A 19888-nucleotide genomic window follows, 5' to 3' on the forward strand; every position below is an offset into this window, starting at 1 on the left:
TCCATTAAATCTAGAAGTTCTCTTCCACGGCGTGTCGTTCTTGCGCTACCCCAGGCTGAATTATGTGCATTAAAGTCACCCGTAACTAAAAATGGGGGTGGACATTGTCTAAGTATTGAATTCAGTCTGTCAAAATCGAAGCAACATGATGGGGCAATATATGCAGCAATAACAGTGAATGTAAGCTTTCACTTGCTTACAGTTACGCTGACATACTCGTTATTTGCATGTGATTGGATGGTATTTGCTACATATGTTAGGTCTTTTCGAATAGCAAGAAAAACCCGGCTGATTCCGGAATCTCGACTTGATTGAAATATCTCATATCCAGAAAGTCGAAAATCTGGCGCAACACGGGACTCACTAATCGCAAGAATCGGAAACCTATATTTATAAATAAACTGTCTGAAGTCAGAAAGATGTGAACGTAATCCCCTCGCATTCCACTGAAAAACGGTGGCTCCCTTTACGTTATCTTCAAAGGAGGGGGCACTAGCCATTAGATTGGCACGTGCTTCTCATCATCGATGTAATTGCTGGTTCAAAAACCATAACTCCCTCGATTATGTTCTTAAAGGTGCACGGTGGCAGTTTTGAAACTAAATTTCGAATGATAGAAAAGACAAGACCTATTATGTCGCTGAACGTCATGGAGCCGAACGCAGGGAATGGTGGCTCCTGGACGGGGGCTGTACGTCCGACTGCGTCACTGTATGTGCGCGTGCCGGACCTCAATTCAGGTGACAGAGAATCACCTGAGATCGGTGTTGCTTGTGGTGGCTTATTAACAGGCACGTTCTGTTTTACCGCCCGTTCAGTCGGTGGAGCGGGCTTCTTCATCTTCTTTTTGTTCCTCTGCACCACTTCTTTCTGGGGGGGCGATGCGTTTGATGTCTCTTGCAGTGAGGACGATGCGTTTGATGTTTCTTGCACCAAAGGTGGAAAGGACTCCAAAGGTGGTGGGTCATCTGTACGTGGAGGGCTTTGTCGTGGTCCTCGTATGAAGTTCTTGGTCTTTTTAAGGGCAGTAAGACGTACTTTGCAGTTTACGTAGTCTGCTGGATGATTGCCGCCGCAGTTAGCGCACTTCATAGGTGCCTCCCCTTTGCAATCCTTGGTGAGGTGTGGTTCTCCACACTTTTTGCACTTGGGGCTTTGTTTGCAGTACTTCGCAATATGGCCGAGTGCTTGACAATTGTAGCACCTAGGTGGTGCCTCAATGTACTCGGCGACTTCATGTCGGGTGAACCCAAGGTTCACTTTCGAGGGACGTTCCGTATTCGGACGGAAGGTGAGAACAACACGGTCGGATGGTGTTGCTGCGTCACCAAGCTTTCCTCGACGGCGATAGTGGCGGCGGGCCGCGACGACACCCTCTGGTTGCAGGAACTCAGCCAGTTGAGCGTCCGTGTACCACAGAGGTACTCCCTTGATTAGTCCAAAGTTCTGGAGGTAGGTTGTAGGAATGGTGACTTGTACTGGTATGCCCCCGAGAGTTTGTACCTGCATGAGTTTGTTGACAGAAGAAACTTCTGCAACTTCGACTAGAAGACCACCCCTGGCAGTAAATTGGTGGCGTATAATAGGGCCGCCTGCAGCCGTATTGACATCAGTGCTCAACATCAGCGGATTTAGTTGCTGGAGGCGTTGTGTCTCGTTTGAAGGCGTCAGGAGTACCGGGACTCCCGTTGTCCTTTGTCTTCGATGTTGTACAAGGATGAATCCTTCAAGGTCTCCTTCTGTTGATTCGTGATCCATTGTGATAACTTCTGCTGCCTGTTGTTCGGCAAATGTCATCGATAATTCAGCGGAGTCGCCGTTAATGTCAGTAGGCCTTTTTCCCAGACTGGCGTGACCTGTCTGATTATCTTGGTTGCTGTGGTAGCTGTGGTCCATGTCAGCCGGTGTCTGCAGAGAGCATTTAGGATCTGACGCTGATGCCGGTACAGGAGTACTGGGCAGAGAGGTCAAGCAATAGGACGCAGTGGTCGCTGGTGCTTGGCCGCCAATGCCTGCCCGGATGGAACGGGCAAGCGCAGCAGTAGGCTTAGCCGGTCCTGCTCCGGTACTCATCTTTGGACCCTTGAAAATCCCCTTTCGGGGAGCTCCAAGGGCCCTTTCGTGTGTCGGCTGGCTGGTTGGAGCGTCTTTGGCAGTCGTCGATGATAAAGGCGGCTGCAACGGGGCTCCAGGTCCCCTTCGTGTTGGTGCAATGGTTTGACCTTGAGCAGGAGTTCGGGATCGCACGTCTGGTTTTCTCGATAGCTCGTCGTCCACCCGCCCTGTTTTCTTCTTCAGTCTTCGTCTTTCTCTGCGCTGTTGTCACGTTTCCAAATATGTACAACCAACTCGCCCGCATCGCTACTTTAGCTCAACGCTTCCCCATCCTTCTTTAAAAGCCTTATGCCACTGAAACACCCGAGCAGAGGCTGAACTGATATATTTATAATCAGTGTGTAACATGTCTAGCACATAGGGCAACTTTTGTGCCCAGTTTCAAGAAAGATTTATTTTATATATTTTGATCGACTGAAATTCGCATGGCAACCATGGTGAGAGGCTAACATAAATCGGAAAAATGCAGCTTCTTGGCGTCCTACAACCCGTCTACACATTCGAACTGGGAAAATTGTCCTCCCTTTCTCCCTGAATAAGAGATTATGTAACACTTGTCCAGTGCCGAGTGTGGCCCACAATAAATTAATTCTCGTTACTTTTGGTACAAACCTCTCATAACATTAGATAAACACGAGGACCCCTTAGTCACTTCCCTGATCAACCAAACTCTCTGTAGCTTGATGCGGCAAGACACATTATCCAAGCCCAGTGCGACCGCGAAGTAGGAATCGAAGGAACATGTAAACACGCAGCGGCACTTGTCGCATATAGTGAAGACTCCGCAACCCAAACTTTTCGACCGAGCCAGTTGAAGGCGCCCTCTAACAGGCAGATGAAGCTGTATGTTAAAGGAGTGCAACTCCAGGAGACGTTCCCTCCAAAAGCATGCCCTAATCCTCCTATCAGGTACAGGGTGTCACAAACGAAAATTTACAGGCTTTTGTTTTACCGAAAAAAGAAACTAGGTATCGCCGAACGCTCCTTCTCCGCCCGAAGGTAGCTTGAGAGGTTGCAACCAGATGCCAAAGTTTCAGCCCGATCCGATAACTTAATCAAAAGTTATAAATGATTTTCTGAAAATTTCAAAGTGAAAATGGAACTCATTCTTGCTCGTTTTTGGTTTCTGGTGCCATAGAGCCCCATGTATTTGAAAACTCTGTCGGCCATCATTTTCCCATTGAAATTTTCAGAAAATCACTTATAACTTTTGATTAAGGTATCGGATCGGGCTGAAACTTTGGCATCTGGTTGTGACCTCGAGCGCTACCTTTGGGCGGAGAATGAGCGTCCGGCGATGCCTAGTTCATTTTTTTCGGAAATAAAAACCTTGTAAATTTTCTTTTCTGACACCCTGTGCATTCCGGAGATGATTCTATGAACAACGCTCAGGATGCTATGGGCTTTTTTTTTGTAACTCCACCAGATCGCGCAACGTCTGCAGGAGGTGGTGCTCTCCTTGCTTTTCGTCGGCCGAGTGCACGCTGCAAGACATTGGAAATGTTGAACAGTTCATGCGTGATGCAGACACGTGTAACTCTGTTGCAACAATGGCCGTGCAGCAGAGCCTCTGTATCCTGAATGGCACTTGCTCAGAAAGGAGAGACTTTCTGCAAGTTCTAAAGCACGCAGAACTCGTGTGCGTGAAGCAGATATTCGGTCAAGATCTGCTTCGAAGATCTGCGTGATGCAGATCTTCGGTCAAAAGCCTGCAAGTATGGCATCGAGACGGGGCCTACCGCAAGGAAGGAGTATGAGGAAAGGGAAGGCTGCAGCGTCAACCGGATAGGTTTGGTCGTCAGCAAGGTCCAAGGCCGGCTTTGTTGCACCCGAGGTGGCCTAGTGCAGGCTCGCGACGACACCATATTACTGGAAATCAAATGCCCCTACCGGTGTCGTGACAAGCCCATCTTTGGCAAGGAGGTAAACTTGTCGGTTGACTTCCTGCATTTTGTAAATGGGACATTGCTGCTCAAAGAAAGCCACAGCTTCTACGCCCAAGTGCAGGTGTCGTTGTATGTCCTGAACCCCACCATGTGCCACTTCTTTGTGTACTCACCCCTCCAGGTTCGAAGAATCAAAGTAAAACGAGACGGCGACGTTTCCATGTCCCTTATTCCAAAGATGTAGTGGTTTTACTTCAAGATTTACAAGTCAGAAGTGATGAAGGGAACCTCGTGACTTTTATTACTGCAGGAGTGGTTTCACTTCACGTTTCACAAGTCAGAAGTGGTGAAGGGGTCTTCACAAGTTTTAGTACCTGATGTTTTAGTCTTCACTGACATTTACGTTATATTTTACTCATTTACATATCATTCCAATGTGTCAGAAAAACCTGGCACAGAATCCTGCGATATAATTGAATCTATTTATTTAAATAACTTGATGTTTACATGGTTGTCATTTTCAAACGAAAAATAATTCACCTCTACAACATGCAATGATGAGGTTATGCTTTACGAACAAAATGTAGCTAACGTTGCAATAATTTTACCAAAAATAAAGAGCGTGACTTTCTCTTTCAAGACAGGAGCCGATACGCCTTATAACAATTTCTGATCTCGAAGGTAAGTTGGTAACTTAGTACCAAAGTACATCACGAAATAACACAATGACAACATTAAAACTTGGTTTTGGATGAGTTACACCCTACTATAGTTCATAAAATCAGTTGAGAGTTAGCGCCTGTCCTGCTGTCTTTGTATCTTTATTGCCCTCGTTTTGTTCGCGCTTTTAACCTTTTAATTCACAATGACAGGCCCTCCGCCTCCTGTGCCAGACCGCTTTCGAATACCGAAACTTTTTAGAGAGAAAAAAAAGCAAAAAACAGGTTACATTATACCCGTTTTCACCTCAATAAAAAAGGAAGTTTTGCCCATTGTTCATGCGCGGCGCGAAGTAGTTGTCACGAGATTTTGTTGACCGAGGAAAAGCAATGTTTTTTGCATTTAGAACGTGTAGTCTTGATAAAATAACAGATATCTAATCTAAAATTCACCTACAGATATCTTAATTATCAATTTAAAGTGGGAAATTAGCAATCCTCCGCGAGAGGCTGGACTTTTTTTTACTACGGTTCTTATGGTGAAAACGGGTATAGAAATACCTCTTTTTGGTATAACGAAAACTTCTTGACGGTGTAAACTTTCAACTTCCTACTGCCTTTTTTATTTTTGACGGCAGCTCGTAGATTAAATTGAGGAAATAACAGAAAACCAGTTGTTAAGACTAGACGGGAAGTGTTTTGGAGCTATTTCCACCCGATTACCATAATGCTTCAACTCACGAGATAGAGAAGATTGCTGTTTCTGTGCTGAGGGTTTACAATTATGGTGAGCCGGCGAGCCCCTCGTCGTATGTCCCGACCTTCACCCTCCAAAAAGAATGCGCGGAAGTAGCCCGAACACAGGCTACTGACAAAAGGTATTTGAGATAGAGTAACTTGTGTAGATCGAGTATTTAAGTTACGCACAAACCTCCTCTTTCCTCTCCCACGTCATCTCAACCGTTGACGTAAGTGCGGCATATGTGTGTTCTACGATAAAGCGCAATCAAAGTGAATGCCTCGGCAGTTTATGGAGCTGACATAATAGACGGATTCGCAATTTGTGTATACATACCTTGCATGTGTCGTCATTCGCGGCCATAGAAGAAAATAAGTTCGAAGAAAACAATAAATAAAAATGACCGTCAGTACCCAGCAATGGCGACGCTTGTAAGGTATGTACAAGCAATCGGAGTCAAGGGGAAAAACTAAAGATGACAAGCTCACGCCTTTCAGGGGATTGCTGAAACATACAAGTTTAGTTTTAGAAGCGCTTACTCGCAGCTTATTTTCCGAAAACCAGTCCATCAGTTTTATTGCGTCTGCCTGAAGTATTTCAACCCGCACGTTGGTATACCAGATGTCGAGGAAATAATATAGTGTCGTCAGCGTATTTCGGTACCGTGGAACTTGTAATTGTAGCTGGTAGCTCATTGACGTAGACGTTAAACAATAACGATGATAGAATAGAGCCATGTAGGACCCAAGATGTTAAGCACGATTGGGAACTGCGAGACTTGCCCAGAGAGACAACCTTGATACGATTCAAGGGAAAGCTTTTGAGCAATGAATAGAACATCCCGCGAAAGCCCACCCTGCACAAATTATATAAAAATGAATTGCTTAGCTAGGTCAATAAAGAGCGCACACGTGTACATATTGTTATCAAAAGAGTAATGCAAAGTGTCTGAGAAAGTTTTAAGAAGAACAACGGTGCCCCGACCAGCAAAGAACCCGCATTGACTTGGCTAAGCTATGGAGTACTTGTCAAGGGAGCCAGTCATAATAACAATGAGATATCTCTCGAGAATCTGGGATATTGCCGCGTGCACGATCGAGAAGAAACGCTACTCCGTGCAGTTTCGTGTTCACTCCTGCCACGCACCTCCACCAGAAATGTCACGGATGAATGCAAAAAACTATGAATAATGAACTGAAATAAAGATTTAATCGGCGAACTTGTGCGAGAAACAATAGGTAGAACACACGTCGAGAAAGCAGCAGCGAGCGTCGACGACGGCAGCAGCAAGCGACGGTGCGTCGGCGTGACAGCTGGCTAGCGCGAGAGTGAATCATTGAAGGAATCGGCAATACCGCGCTCGGCTCCTTATCTGCTGCACTCGTCGTCTCGAACACTCGACCTAGAATGTTCGGGAGTTAGCTAGGGCCAGACTGACTAGGCGAGGTCATTCCGGCATCCTTATCTTTTGCGTTCGGGGTAAGAATAAACACGAAACTTCTAGATGCACGGAGAGGCGTTTCTTCTCGGTCACGCACGCGGCAATATTGTTAAATGTGCGTTGGAAAACGGCAAGCTTTGTTGCCGGAGTAAAACAACCTTTAATTCGCATTGCACGCAATTTCAGATAATTTAAGCTCACGTGTTCACTTTTAACTCGGAGTAATGATCTGTATTGATGCCACAATATTGTCCCGGATATATCTATGCGAGGACGCTGCCACAACGCACTAGAGATAAGTTTCAAGTTTCAATTGCAGCCATACCAACAAATACTATATTTTGATAGAGCACAATCATACGTTGTTACTAGTAAAACACAAAGCAAATAAAAATAATTGTTCAAAAATAGGTTTAAATTTTGGCTTTCGAAATATTTGCCTATTCAAAAGTACAGCGTGTCCCCCCAAATATTTAGTTCTTCTCACAGAAAAAATAAACAAAGCATCGCCGAACGTTTATTCTCCGCCCAAATGTAGCGCTGGCGGTTCGTACCATATTTCAAAGTTTCAGCACTAACCGGTATCTTATTCAAAAGTTTGTAAGTGACTTCTTTTTTTTTTAATTTCAGTAGGAAAATTGGGCCCGTTTTTGCCCGTTTTCGGTAACTGAAATCATAAAGCTCCATCTATTCGAAAGCTCTGTCGGCAGCCATTTTCCCGTTAAAAGTCCGAGAAAGTCATCTGTAACCGCTGTATAGAGTAACAGTTAGTGCTGAAACTTTAGCATCTTCTTCGGACCTCTAGCGCTACATTGGGCAGAAAATGAGCATTCGACAATGTGTAGTTTATGTTTAGGGTGAAAAATACCTTGCAAATATTTTTTTGCGGGTGGATACCCATGTATTTTATTTCATTTAATTTATTTTCTCTCAAGGACCGAAGGCATTACAAAGAGGAGTGAGTTTTAAGACAAAAATGAATGAAGGCAAAAGTAATTAAAAAAAACAATGGCTAAGGAAGAAAAAATTAGTAATCGCAATTATAAAATTAGCAGCATCCGTTATTGAGACGTGGGTGCGGGAAGGCGACTCCAATTTATTGCGGTGTGGGGAAGAAAAGAGGTATTAAATGGGAAGGTGTTACAATGGAGGACGCTTACCTTTAATTGGTAATTTGTTGGTTCTATAAACAATGTTCCACGAAGTGTGAGATTAGAGCGTGAAATCTTGTGAGAAACGCATTAACGAGATCATTTTATACAAAAAGTGAGGTTAGGTAAGGTATAAATGCTTTCATAGAAGTGACGCTGGCTGTGCGACGATAGTTTGAAGGGATGAAACGAGCGGACGATTCTGAATGGCCTCGACAGAAGATGCAAGGGTGATATCTGAGTCCCAGATAGAGGCTGCATATTCCAGTTTAGAGCGAACTAAGCCTTTGTATAAAAAAAGCCTTATGCACAGGAGTTAGCGAAACATTTTTTTTTTAGATAGCCTAACTGATTAGCGCTTTTAGTGACATATTCAACACGGACATTCCGGGAAAGATTATTGGCTAGATGCACACCAATATATTTATAGGAGGACACAGAGAGCAGAATTGAGTTGTTGATGTAGTAGGATGAACAGATGTTATTTTCAAGTGACACGCTGATATATCTGCATTTTGAAGCGCTAAGTTCCATGAGCCGATCTTCACACCAATGAGTCACATTATTATTATCAGTTTGAAAGACAACGTCAGCATACAGGCAGATGTCAGGCAATCGTCAGCCTGTATGTCAGCTAACAGGCTGACGATTGTGTTGTTTGTAAAGAACTTATTTCTTTGTATATGACAATCGTCAGCATTCAGAGGGTGTGAGGAACCGAAAGGTGTAAGGGGAGGGGGGAGGCGATCGCCCCAGCCCCAGACAATAGCCTCTTATGTAGTGACCAGACATTTCACAAAAGTATAATAAAAAGTTAGGGGAAGAGATATCCCCCTTCTCCACTGCCATCACCCCCCCCCTCTCTCCACACACACACACACACACACACACACACACACACACACACACACACACACGCACACGCACACGCACACGCACACGCACACACGCACACGCACACGCACACACACACACACACACACACACACACACCTTCTACTCCAAACATTCTATATGGAACTTCCTGGCCCTAAATTTGTGCGCGTGTGTTTTGAGACCAGTTTGGATTTTTCTTCCCCCCCCCCCCCCTTTTTTTTTTTGTCGCCGTCCCCCGTCGCTTCTGACTGCACCTGGAACGCACACATTAATGACGTTGCTATGAGGGCCGGCAGAGCACTTGAATTTTTAAAACCAAATTAAAGGAAATCAACTACAGCTATCAAAGAGCACGCCTACCTGTCTTATGTACGCTCAGTGCTAGAACACGCCTGCACCGTTTGGGATCCTTCTCAGCAAAACCACATTGTTGCTTTAGAAAGAATTCAGAGCGTCCCGCTCGTTTCATTTTGGTGCGGTACGGCCGTTTTGAGAGTATAACCGACATGATCAAAGAACTTGGATGGTCTACATTGGCATTAAGACGAAGAAATTTGCGCTTGAAGTTTTTATAAAACATATATAACAATTTAACTGGGATTAACAGCTCATTTTACTTATTACCACAAAATTATATCTCAAATAGAAAAGCCCATATTCATAAGATTAAAGAATACCACACCAGGATGGAATTGACCAAAATTCTTTTTTTAGAGCGCAGCTCTTAGGCGCCCGTTTCCGGCTTGAGCGGCGTCGCCTTCGGCGTCGGCGTAACCGCACGGTGTATTATGGGTAATTTTTCCCGCTAAATCTAGCGGAAAACTTTCCCCACTTAATCTAGCGGAAAAATCTCCCCCCTAAATCTAGCGGAAAATTTTCCCCGCTAAATCTAGCAAAAACATTTCCTAGCTAAATTTAGCGGAAAAATTTCCTCGCTAAATCTAGCGGAAAAATTTCCCCTAAATGGGAGGCGAGCAGGAGAGGGGGAGGGGAGGGGCAAAGCCTCCTCTCCGTACCTTCCTCTCCTCCTCCTCAAGAGCTGCGCTCTGATTCGGTGTTACAGGGAGTTGTAAACGGCTTTCATTTTTTTGTTAAAACAATTAGGAAGTGGAATGCCTTGCCCAGTGCGATTGTGTGTGCCGCAAATTCAGAAATGTTTATTTTTTTTTTATAGTTTATCCCCCTGCGATAATGCCTGATGGCGTTGCAGGACAGTTACGAATAAATAAAATAAAGCTTCCTCGTCTCTCAAACACTACCGACGTCACTTCCCACACCACCTCTCGGCGAGCCCGTTAACGTTGTTCACAGTGGAGGAAGTATCAGAAATATCAATTCATGTTGTTGACAGTGGCTAAAAATATCAGAAAGTTCAATCTTCGCCTCGATTCCAAAGCGGAAATTTTGGCCTCAAATAACTCCTTCCCAAAGTTGCGAAACGTCACTTTGTGGCCATCGATAACGCACACAAACCAGGATCTAGCGACGAGAAAGTTTTGAGTATTCCCAGCCCGCCTAGGTACAATTTAGACAGTATTCACTCGGATGGATTCTAAGGCGCCGTAGGGATGTAGGGAAAGGCGGCCGCGACGTCATCAGGGCCCACGGCGCTGCTCGCGTGCGCTAGCTCCGATGAAGCTCGCTGCGACCTTGTGTTTCACATTCTCGCTGGAATTTGAGCTCCGAGAGAGTTTGGATGATTGACACCTCGTCCCGCGCGACGCCATCGTCGCGAGAGTTCAAGCAGCACGCTCCGCGAACTTCGGAACCAACTTTGTGTTCGACGAGCTTAGCTACCAAATCGTGAAGTTTTTTTTTTTTTTTTTTTTTTTTCTTACCTTTTTGAAAATGGCAAGAGTGCGCGTGCATAGCTTTGATAGGCGCTGAAGATGCGCGAGGGCGGAGATTCCGAAAACTCTGAATATGACGTCACACTCCGGGAAAGGGGGTTTCAACGGTACATCGAAAACAGTTTTCTGCAGCCTTTGTGAACAAAATTGAAAAGGAATCTTGACGTTCGTTATCCTGGAGGCCAAATGAAGACGATTTAGGTGTTTTTCCTCAAACACAGAATCGCTTCAGTTTCCCTTTAACCTGCGACAGACTATAGGTTAGATTTTTTTTATTTGTCTATTTTTTATTTTTTAACACCCTCGTATGGCGATTTTAGTATTGAACCAAGAGTCTTCGTTTGCTCATTAATTATGAAAAATATTTTCACAATTTATTTACCCATGAAAGTGGCGAGTGAAATGGAGATAATGTTATCTAGCCAGCTGGTACCATTAATTTCGGAAATAAATGTTAAGAATTTTGAGGCAATACGCTTGACTTTCCTTCACAATGTGTTCACTACAATGTTTCAATACCATCAGGAGTCAAGAATGTATAGTTGCTAAGGACACTTTTCATTCCTTCCTTGACGTCCAGTGCGGTCGGCGAAGTTTAAAAAAAAATAATTCAATGTCGTCCTAGAAAAAAAAAAAAACTAGTATTAGTTGTTGGGAAAACACCGTGTTTATGCACAGATAGAAATAGAGATAGATATGTTTGTCGGTGGGGTTGCACGCGTCAAACCACGGAGAAAGAGAGAGAGATAGAGAGAAAACGACCTTCGATTTATTTATTTTTTCGATATGTTTTCTTCGCCACAGTCCTCGTTCATAATATAGATGCCGAGTGGTAAATAATCGCAGCGGCGGCAGGAAATCAACGGATGCATCTAAATGCGCATGTCCGAGCGCAAAAACAAACAAACGAACAAACAAAAACGAGAAAAAACAAGCTGGTCTTTCGAAGCTTTCTCACGCATCGCGAGGTCTATTCATCCAATACGACCCAGAAGACAAGGCTCGCCCGTGACGTCATCCCTAGTGGATCCACCGACGCGCCCCAAGTGACAAACACGGAGAAGCTCGACCAGAGCCGCCACACAGCGTCAGAGGCGTGCGTCTGGCGTCGCCGCCTGCTAGCTTCGCGTTCGCTGTGAGACACCGCAAAACGCACTGGCGGCGACGCTGACTCGAGAATGGCGACGCTGAGTAGATTCACTACTGATTATGGGGGGGGGGGGGGGGGGGGAGAGAGAGAGAGAGAGGAGAGACGCAAGCCTTGCGCGGGCGTCGCCAAGATGGACGTGTTTCCCGCTTGGCGCGGGTCGGGAGTCCACTAAAGATGACGTCACGCTCGAGCCTTGTCTTGTAGGTGGTGCTTATTCAGCCCACAGCGCTGCCGAGCGTCTGTGCCCCGAGGCGAGACGTCCTCAGGGCAAACACGCACGCAGACGGGAGGCGCCCGCGTCTTGTGCGCCACTTACCGGCATTCGACGTATAATCGGTAATTCCCACTCGCTGTTTAAAGCACCGCACGACACCAGAAAGACGGAAACGCGATAGGGCGGGGAAATATAAAACGGTAAAAGGACGACCATGCAACCAGAGCTACGCACAAAACGGAAACGGGTGCAGGAAAACAGTCGGACTTCGAAGGATTTCGTTCGGGGACGGTCACTTGAAAGTTAAGAGGGAGAGCGAGATAAACGGGAGATGACGGCATGACCAAGAGGTATGGTTGTACACGTTCCTCCAAGGCAGGAACGAAGCTTCGTTCCTCGTTCCTTCTCCATCTTGGAATGAGTTCCCGTTACCAGTTTAAGCGGTTCGAAAGGAAAGCGTTCCCGTTACCTTTCTAAGATTGAAACGTTTGGTTGTAAAGGCATAATCCGAATGCGAATGGCTTCCTGATTCTGAAATGCCTAGCTCGTTCTCCCAGATACACTCTAGCCAATTAAAAAAAAAAAAAGTGATATTTTGTTTGCCGCCGAAACCTAAACATCGTTCTCTTTAGCTTTCCCCAGTTTTCCGTGACATCCAAGCGCGACGTCACGGATGTGCAATGACGCGCCCGGCCGGCGATCAAGTACGCTCGCGCCCGCTTATCTCGCGTCTAGCGGCGAGAAAACCTGGGCGTTCGTGATATTTGAAGTTGATAGTTATCTATATTTGCACAAAATATGACATTGCCCTAAATTCTAAACTATAAGTGAAAAAAAAAAAAGAAGAAACGGGAGCAATTGGAATTTTGATAAAACCGTTTTTGCAATTCTGTACGTTCAAGCCGCGGCTCGCTAGTTTCGTGATATCGCTAGTGAATCCGTTCTATTTTTATTCGAAGATGGCTGGGGAAGAAAGGACGAAGAGTCACGCACTACATTTTTTGAGAAATTGCCAAAGCACCACAGAAAATGCTCGGAATGTGGGTACAGATTCCCCACACGCTCGTATGACCTCAAGGAACGTTCCATTTGTTTTAGATTTTCTTTAGAAAAGTTATTGTTGCAGGCGCCAGCACCTGTAACTAACTTTTGTGGCATGAATATGCACCCTTAGCAAAAGATCTATAGACCATTTCTGAAAAGCGCTTCTGGTCGATGTCATTTTCAGCGTTCGTGCGTGTGGCGAGTACATTGCTCGCCTTCCAAAGCGATGAACGTGTTCGTGCTGGGCTGTGACCCAACTCATGTAGACTGCGATTCTCGTAAAATATGAAATGTATAGAATGGAATGAACTTCATTCGTGCGGATCTGATGGAACGTCACTGGTCATGAAAATCGTGAACTTTGCAACCACCAATCCAAACATCAAGGTGCAATGGAATGCGTATAAAATACATAAATGCACTGTTCATCTTCAAATAAAGAATAATTGCTTGAAGATACAATAATGCGTAAGGTACAGAAATGCATCATAAAACTTTTAATTCAAAATAAGTTAACAAAAACTACAAAAAAAAGGTGCGCCCGTAATTTTTTTTTTCTTTTGGAGTAGAATACGACGCGTTCAAACACCCATCCACGAGAGCACATGGGAAGGGGGTAATTCCATATAAGATTTTTTTAAATTAAGTTTTGGTTTAGAACAGCTTCCATCAGCTGTAAATTTGCATGCCTTCCCTCAACGACATTATTAATTCTATAATTAAAAAAACCTTTTCAGGCCTATATAAAATTTCACCGCAATAGAATAAATTAAAGACGTTTTCATCACTTCTTCTGCAGAGAATATTGCACGCCAACCATCTGACAAACCAGGCAAAGGCTCTATGACATATTAATGGAGCTCAACACCTGCTCCATAAACCTCTGTAATAGCAGATAGGAATAGCAGTATTGTCGAAAGTCACGTCTAAATTCATACTTGAACTGTGTTTACACGTTTCACTCCTCGTCTTGAACATATCGGCCGCGTGAGTGGAACTCCGAGAGTAGCCCGAGCTAGATTCGATGTCCGAAACAGAAATATAAAAAAATAATAATAAAAAAATCACTGAACCAATTTTCAATAACCAATGTAACTGTGCAAAATGTCGACTATAGTGCTAGATTGTGTAGTATACTTCTCAATATTATTAGCGCTCTTCTTTCGATGGATGTCGTAGCGGTTACAGCCGGCTTGAGTTTGCGATTGCCGCTCTTGAAGCTGTGCCAGCTGCTGAAGAATACTTAACTCGCAGCACGCGGCTATAAAGTATTCCGAGCAAAAGTGAAGTGTTTCACGTGACAGTAGTTCTCTCGCCACACAGCTCGCGCAAAAGCACCTTGACGTGACTGCCTCCATTGCTGCCAGGGAACGCTTTTTTTTTTTCTCCCACGAAAACAAGGGTAAGAAAGAAGCTTTTTCTCGGCATTGTTTCACCAATCTATCGCGGAGCACAGGTTGCTGCCCATTGCAAAGGAACTTTCAACCTTGAAGCTGCGAAAAAATAATCTCGATCGCTGGCGTCCGGAAAGCCACTCCGCGGCTGCCCGAGTCGCTCGTCCGCCTCCACGTCCGTGACGTACGCGGGTAGGGAAAAGTAGGGAGTTTTCATTGTTCCCAGTAGAGAGTCGCCTCCTAAAACCTTCCCGGCCGGCGTTACTTGAAAGTTCAATACCTTCGGGGGGGAAACTTCATTTTTAGGAAATATTTTGGTTATCAGTTGAGAAAGGGTTATCGATGCGGTCAGCAAATTTCCAGCCAAATCGAAGTCTACCAAAAACTCGGCGGAGTTTCCCTTTAACGTTACTTTGCGTAATTTAAGGAAGTATTGTGCCCCGTAATTCGTAGATAAAATTAAGCGTGTGAGTGAAAATATCCACACCGAATCAGGTGTCGGGTGGCCACGATCACATTTGTTCTCGTCCATTGTTTTCGGCTATCTTTTGGACACTCCACCGTCCCTCGAGGTCTGAAGGTGAAATAGTCGGTAATAAAAAAAGCCTCAATGCTTTTGGCTGCAATTTCATATATATATATATATATATATATATATATATATATATATATATATATATAAGAAAAGGAACGCCCTTCTTTGTGGCGTCGAAAACGCGAAGAGGTCCCTAACTGGTTCCATCAATTCAAAATGGATCGATGCCCTTTCTCTTGGTAGAAAGGTTTATCCGGACAACACCGTGGCCTGCACTGGAGTAATACCATCTAGAAGAGAAGGCCTACATATGACGTCACACAGTTAGAAAAAAAATCGTTAAAGTACGGGACGCATCCCTACTAACTTTGCTGCCACAACATGTTCCATATTTCTAAATTACAGGACACGTACCATAAGTCCTTACTAAGTACAGGACATGTTGTGGCAAGAATGTTAATACGCATGTGCCCCGTCCACCCCTATGATAGTGCAAGTGCTGTTCACTGATAGCTACGGGAAGTGTGCCATCTTTACTCGAAACGATGTCAGCCCATGTTCCATTTTTACATGTGGCTGCACACTCACCATTTTGTACGAAGCATCCCCCAATAATGTTGAGCTTTTTGTTTTATCGCGAAAATAAACTATGCATTGCAGAACACTCAATTTGTACCCAAATTTAGCGCAAGCACTCTGGACCAAATGATAGACTTTTAGAGTTTGTCGTTATTTGATTCAAACGTTATAAGCGACTTAAGGAATCTTCCTATACGCATATGGCTGCCCGCTAATACATAGAGATGAATGACATGAGCTTAGAGGAACGGGCCTTAATCTCCCGCTGAAAATTTCCGGAAATCACCTAAAACTTTCGATTGATTGATTGAGTTTTAATGGCGCAAAAGCATCTAAGGCTATAGAGCGCCAAAGTTTGTGACTATTTCATAACTGGTTTCTAAAGAGGATAGAGTGCTCTAGTGGCCAGTGATAGAATAAAAGGATGTGCATGAATCTGTGTATAAATAATGTGGATGAAAAATTTAAAAATTTCAAAGCAAGTTTAAAGTCTACGTAAAAGTCCAGTGCTTTCTAGGAATTTAAAAACATTTGTATGATTTATAAAAGGTTCATCTCCAAGCAAAAGAGCAAGGTGTAAAGGCATCTGTGCTGAATAAAACTGGGCGAAGTAGAATTGGCGGTATCTGTGATATGCGGGGCACTCAAGAAGGATATGCACTACAGTTAATGGTTCTGAGCAGTGTTCGCATGCAGGTGGATCCTCTCGGCGAAGCAGATACCCATGTGTTAGATGTGTGTGGCCAATTCTTAACCGACAAAGGATTGCCTCGAAAAAACGGTCCCTATGACGGGCACTCGCCCACTCCTGTAGCATCCGCTTCACAACATGGATTTTGTTGTTGGTTTCGCGGGACCATTCCTCTTGCCATTTACACTTGATACTTTTCTTTACAGTCGCTTTGTAGTCTTGGTAGGGTATGTCGTGAATATCAACCTTCCTTGTAGCACATGTGGAAGCGGCACGATCAGCAGCTTCATTTCCGGGGATACCCACGTGACTAGGCAACCAGCAAAAGACTATCTGCAATTTGTTGTCCCTAGCCGCAGCAACCTTTTTATGCTGTAGCTGAGTTATTAAAGGGTTTTTTGCTATCTCAAGGGATATGAGTGCTCTCAGAGCACTTAGTGAATCAGTGCAAACTACAGAGTATGGATGCCTATTTTTGATAATATACTAGTCTGTGGCCAATAGTAAACCGTATAACTCGGCAGTCAAGATGGTTGCACTGGAATTAATCCTCCGCACACATTTAAGTGATGGTCCAATCACGGAACAACCGACAGAGGAATCGGTTTTTGTGGCATCAGTATAAAAGCTGGTGTAGTCTTTATAAGTATTTTGTAGCTCAAAGAATTCCTGTTTTAAGACTTCTGGTGGGGTATTTTTCTTAGTGTACTCAGTAAGTGACAAGTCTGTGATGAGCAGATCATGTTCCCATGGTGCCACTGTTCCCAAAAGCTGAGTAACAGGTGGGTTTGTCTGAAGGCTAGCCGATACGGCCGCAGTCTTGTTCCTCAATAAAAAGGGAGGCTTAACAACGGGCTTCCTTTGGAAGGTTCGTTCAAAACGTGTTCCCTAGACTAGTCCCCGACATGGATGTTGTACTACAGACCGTATCCTAAGGGAATACATTAGACCTAGGACATCTCGCCTTTTCTCTAGAGACATTTCTTTAGCTTCAGCATAGAGGCTCACCACAGGGGATGTACGAAACGCACCAGTGGCAAGTCCGATCCCTGCATGATGGATTGGATCCAACATTTTCAGTGTTGATGCACTCGCTGATCCATACACCAAACATCCATAATCTAGGCGTGACCGCACAATCGACCTATAGATTCTTAGAAGGCATAGTCGATCGGAGCCCCAAGTCATGTGGGAGAGAACTCTCAGAATATTAAGGGATTTATGGCGTTTTTGTTTTAAAGTTTTGATATGCTGGCTGAAAGAGAGCTTAGAGTCAAATATAAGCCCTAGAAACTTATACTCCGTTTTTATCTGAACTGGTGCACTGTATATGGTCAACGAAGGCGTCGGCATCACACTACGTTTTCGTGAAAAACAAACACAAGCAGTCTTCTCCGTGGAGAACTTAAAACCGTTATTGTCAGCCGACCTTGTCACATTATTAATAGTCAGTTGAACACGCTGTTCACAGATTGCAAGGTTACATGAGGAAACAGCGATCTGGAGGTCATCTACATATAGCGAATAGTGAACTGATGGTGGTATGACACGCGCGATAGAATTGATTTTTATAGCAAACAGAGTAACACTTAGGACAACGCCCTGTGGAACACCGTTTTCCTGTACAAACCATCGTGAGTGTACAGACCCCAGCCTTACTCGGAAGGTGCGTCTACCTAAATAGCTCTCAATGGCATGAAACATGCCATTGAGAGCCCAGAATACCAATTTCAATCAAGTCCCTCAAAATTCCATATCGCCAGGCAGTATCGTATGCTTTCTCGGGATCGAAAAAAACAGAGAGGCAGTACTGTCTATTGACAAAGGCCTCTCGAACAGTTGTCTCCAATCGAACCAATTGATCCTGCGTCGAGCGGGACGAGCGGAAATCGCACTGGTATTTATCCAGGATGCAATGTTTTTCCAGGTGCTTCATCAGTCGTCTATTAATCATTTTTTCGAGGGTTTTGCACAAGCAGCTCGTCAATGCGATTGGCCGGCAACTAGTAGCAGCATCTGACTTTTTTCCAGGTTTAAGTAGAGGGATAATTGTAGCCGTTCTCCAAGCTGATAGAAAACGTCCCTCCTCCCATATTCTGTTGAAAAGGTATAAAACCAGATCAAGTGTAGACGGGTGGAGATGATTCAACATGAAGTAGTGGATACCGTCAGGACCAGTTGCCGAGAGTTTGACGCTATGAAGGACCATTTTCAGTTCAATAAGGGTGAAGAATCCATCATACGGCTCCCGTGCACCACCAGGTGCCTTTATGGTCCTGGCTTCTTTCTGTTGTTTGAGCCGAAGAAATAATGCTGAATAGTGCCTGGAACTTGAAACAAACTCGAAATGCTCCCCGAAAATATCGGCTTGTTGCTCTAGACTTTCTGGACAGGTTCCGATGCAGGATAACAGGGGGTGGTGAAAGCACTATAAGATCCACTGATTTTGTTAATTCGGTCCCAGATCTCTTTCGGGGATGTGTGGCTATTTATTGACGTCGCATAGCCTTGGAAACTTGTTCTTTTCAATGGCCGGCGAATGTACGGTGCACGGGCCTTCATTTGCTTAAAGTGAAGACGATTGCTTGATGTCGGATACCGTCGAAATATGCTCCATGCCTTGTTTCGTTTTTTTCGTGATTCTGAGCATTCTTCATTCCACCAAGGCTTGGGACGGCGTAGGAGGCGTCCCGAGGTCATGGGGATTGCCATTATGGCCGCCTGAAGGATACAATTTGTTAAGTATTCATTCACTTCATCAATTGAAAGCTTGTCAAGAGATGTGCATGCGAGCAGTGAGAATTCGCTGAACTCTGACCAGTTTGCCTTCTCAAATTTCCAGCGGGGAGTTCGGCTGGGGAGGGTTGCACCTGGGTTATTTCATCTTAAAATAATCGGCATGTGGTCACTGCCTAAAGGATTATCTGTAACCTGCCATGAAAAGAGTGAGAATAAAATAGGTTCACTTATAGAGAGGTCAATTGATGTAAATGAGTTTGTGGGTGCACTAAAATATCCAGGTTTCTTTTCGTTAAACAGACACAAATTTGTAGATAAAATAAACCGTTTAACAATTGCTCCACGAGTATCGCGTCTAGTACTGCCCCATAAAGGATTGTGTGCATTGAAATCGCCAAGAATATTGAATGGATGGGGGAGTTGAGCGATGAGTGACTCAAGGTCTTCACACCTTAAATGAAAGTTTGGAGGAATGTAAAGTGAACAAAAGGTTATCAGACGGTCTGACAGAATGCGAACAGCCACTGCTTCCAAGGCGGTCTGAACGGGAACCTCAACACATATACAGCTGATTTTTGCACTACTATGGCCACGCCGCCAGAAGAGTAAGACGAGTTATCTCTATCCTTACGGAAAAAATTAAAGTGCCTAAAGACACTTGACTGACTCCCCTTCAGGTGAGTTTCCTGGAGACACACTGCCAGTGGACGATATTCCTCCAAAAGGGAGCAAACATCGTCATAATTATGTAGGAGACCTCGGCAGTTCCATTGAATAAGACTCATTGTCGGTTACAAGTTTGAAACTCAGGACCTCGAGTTCGTA

The 19888-nt window shown here is 44.5% G+C and overlaps 1 pseudogene; it reads left to right on the plus strand.

The window, feature by feature from the left end:
- The first annotated feature begins 3629 nt into the window (after nt 1-3629).
- Nucleotides 3630-4296, plus strand: LOC115322607 (annotated as a pseudogene).
- Nucleotides 4297-19888: the final 15592 nt, after the last annotated feature.

The sequence above is a fragment of the Ixodes scapularis genome, unplaced genomic scaffold, assembly GCF_016920785.2.
Source record: "Ixodes scapularis isolate PalLabHiFi unplaced genomic scaffold, ASM1692078v2 PGA_scaffold6__148_contigs__length_123643588, whole genome shotgun sequence".
NCBI classification, from domain to species: Eukaryota; Metazoa; Arthropoda; class Arachnida; order Ixodida; family Ixodidae; genus Ixodes; species Ixodes scapularis.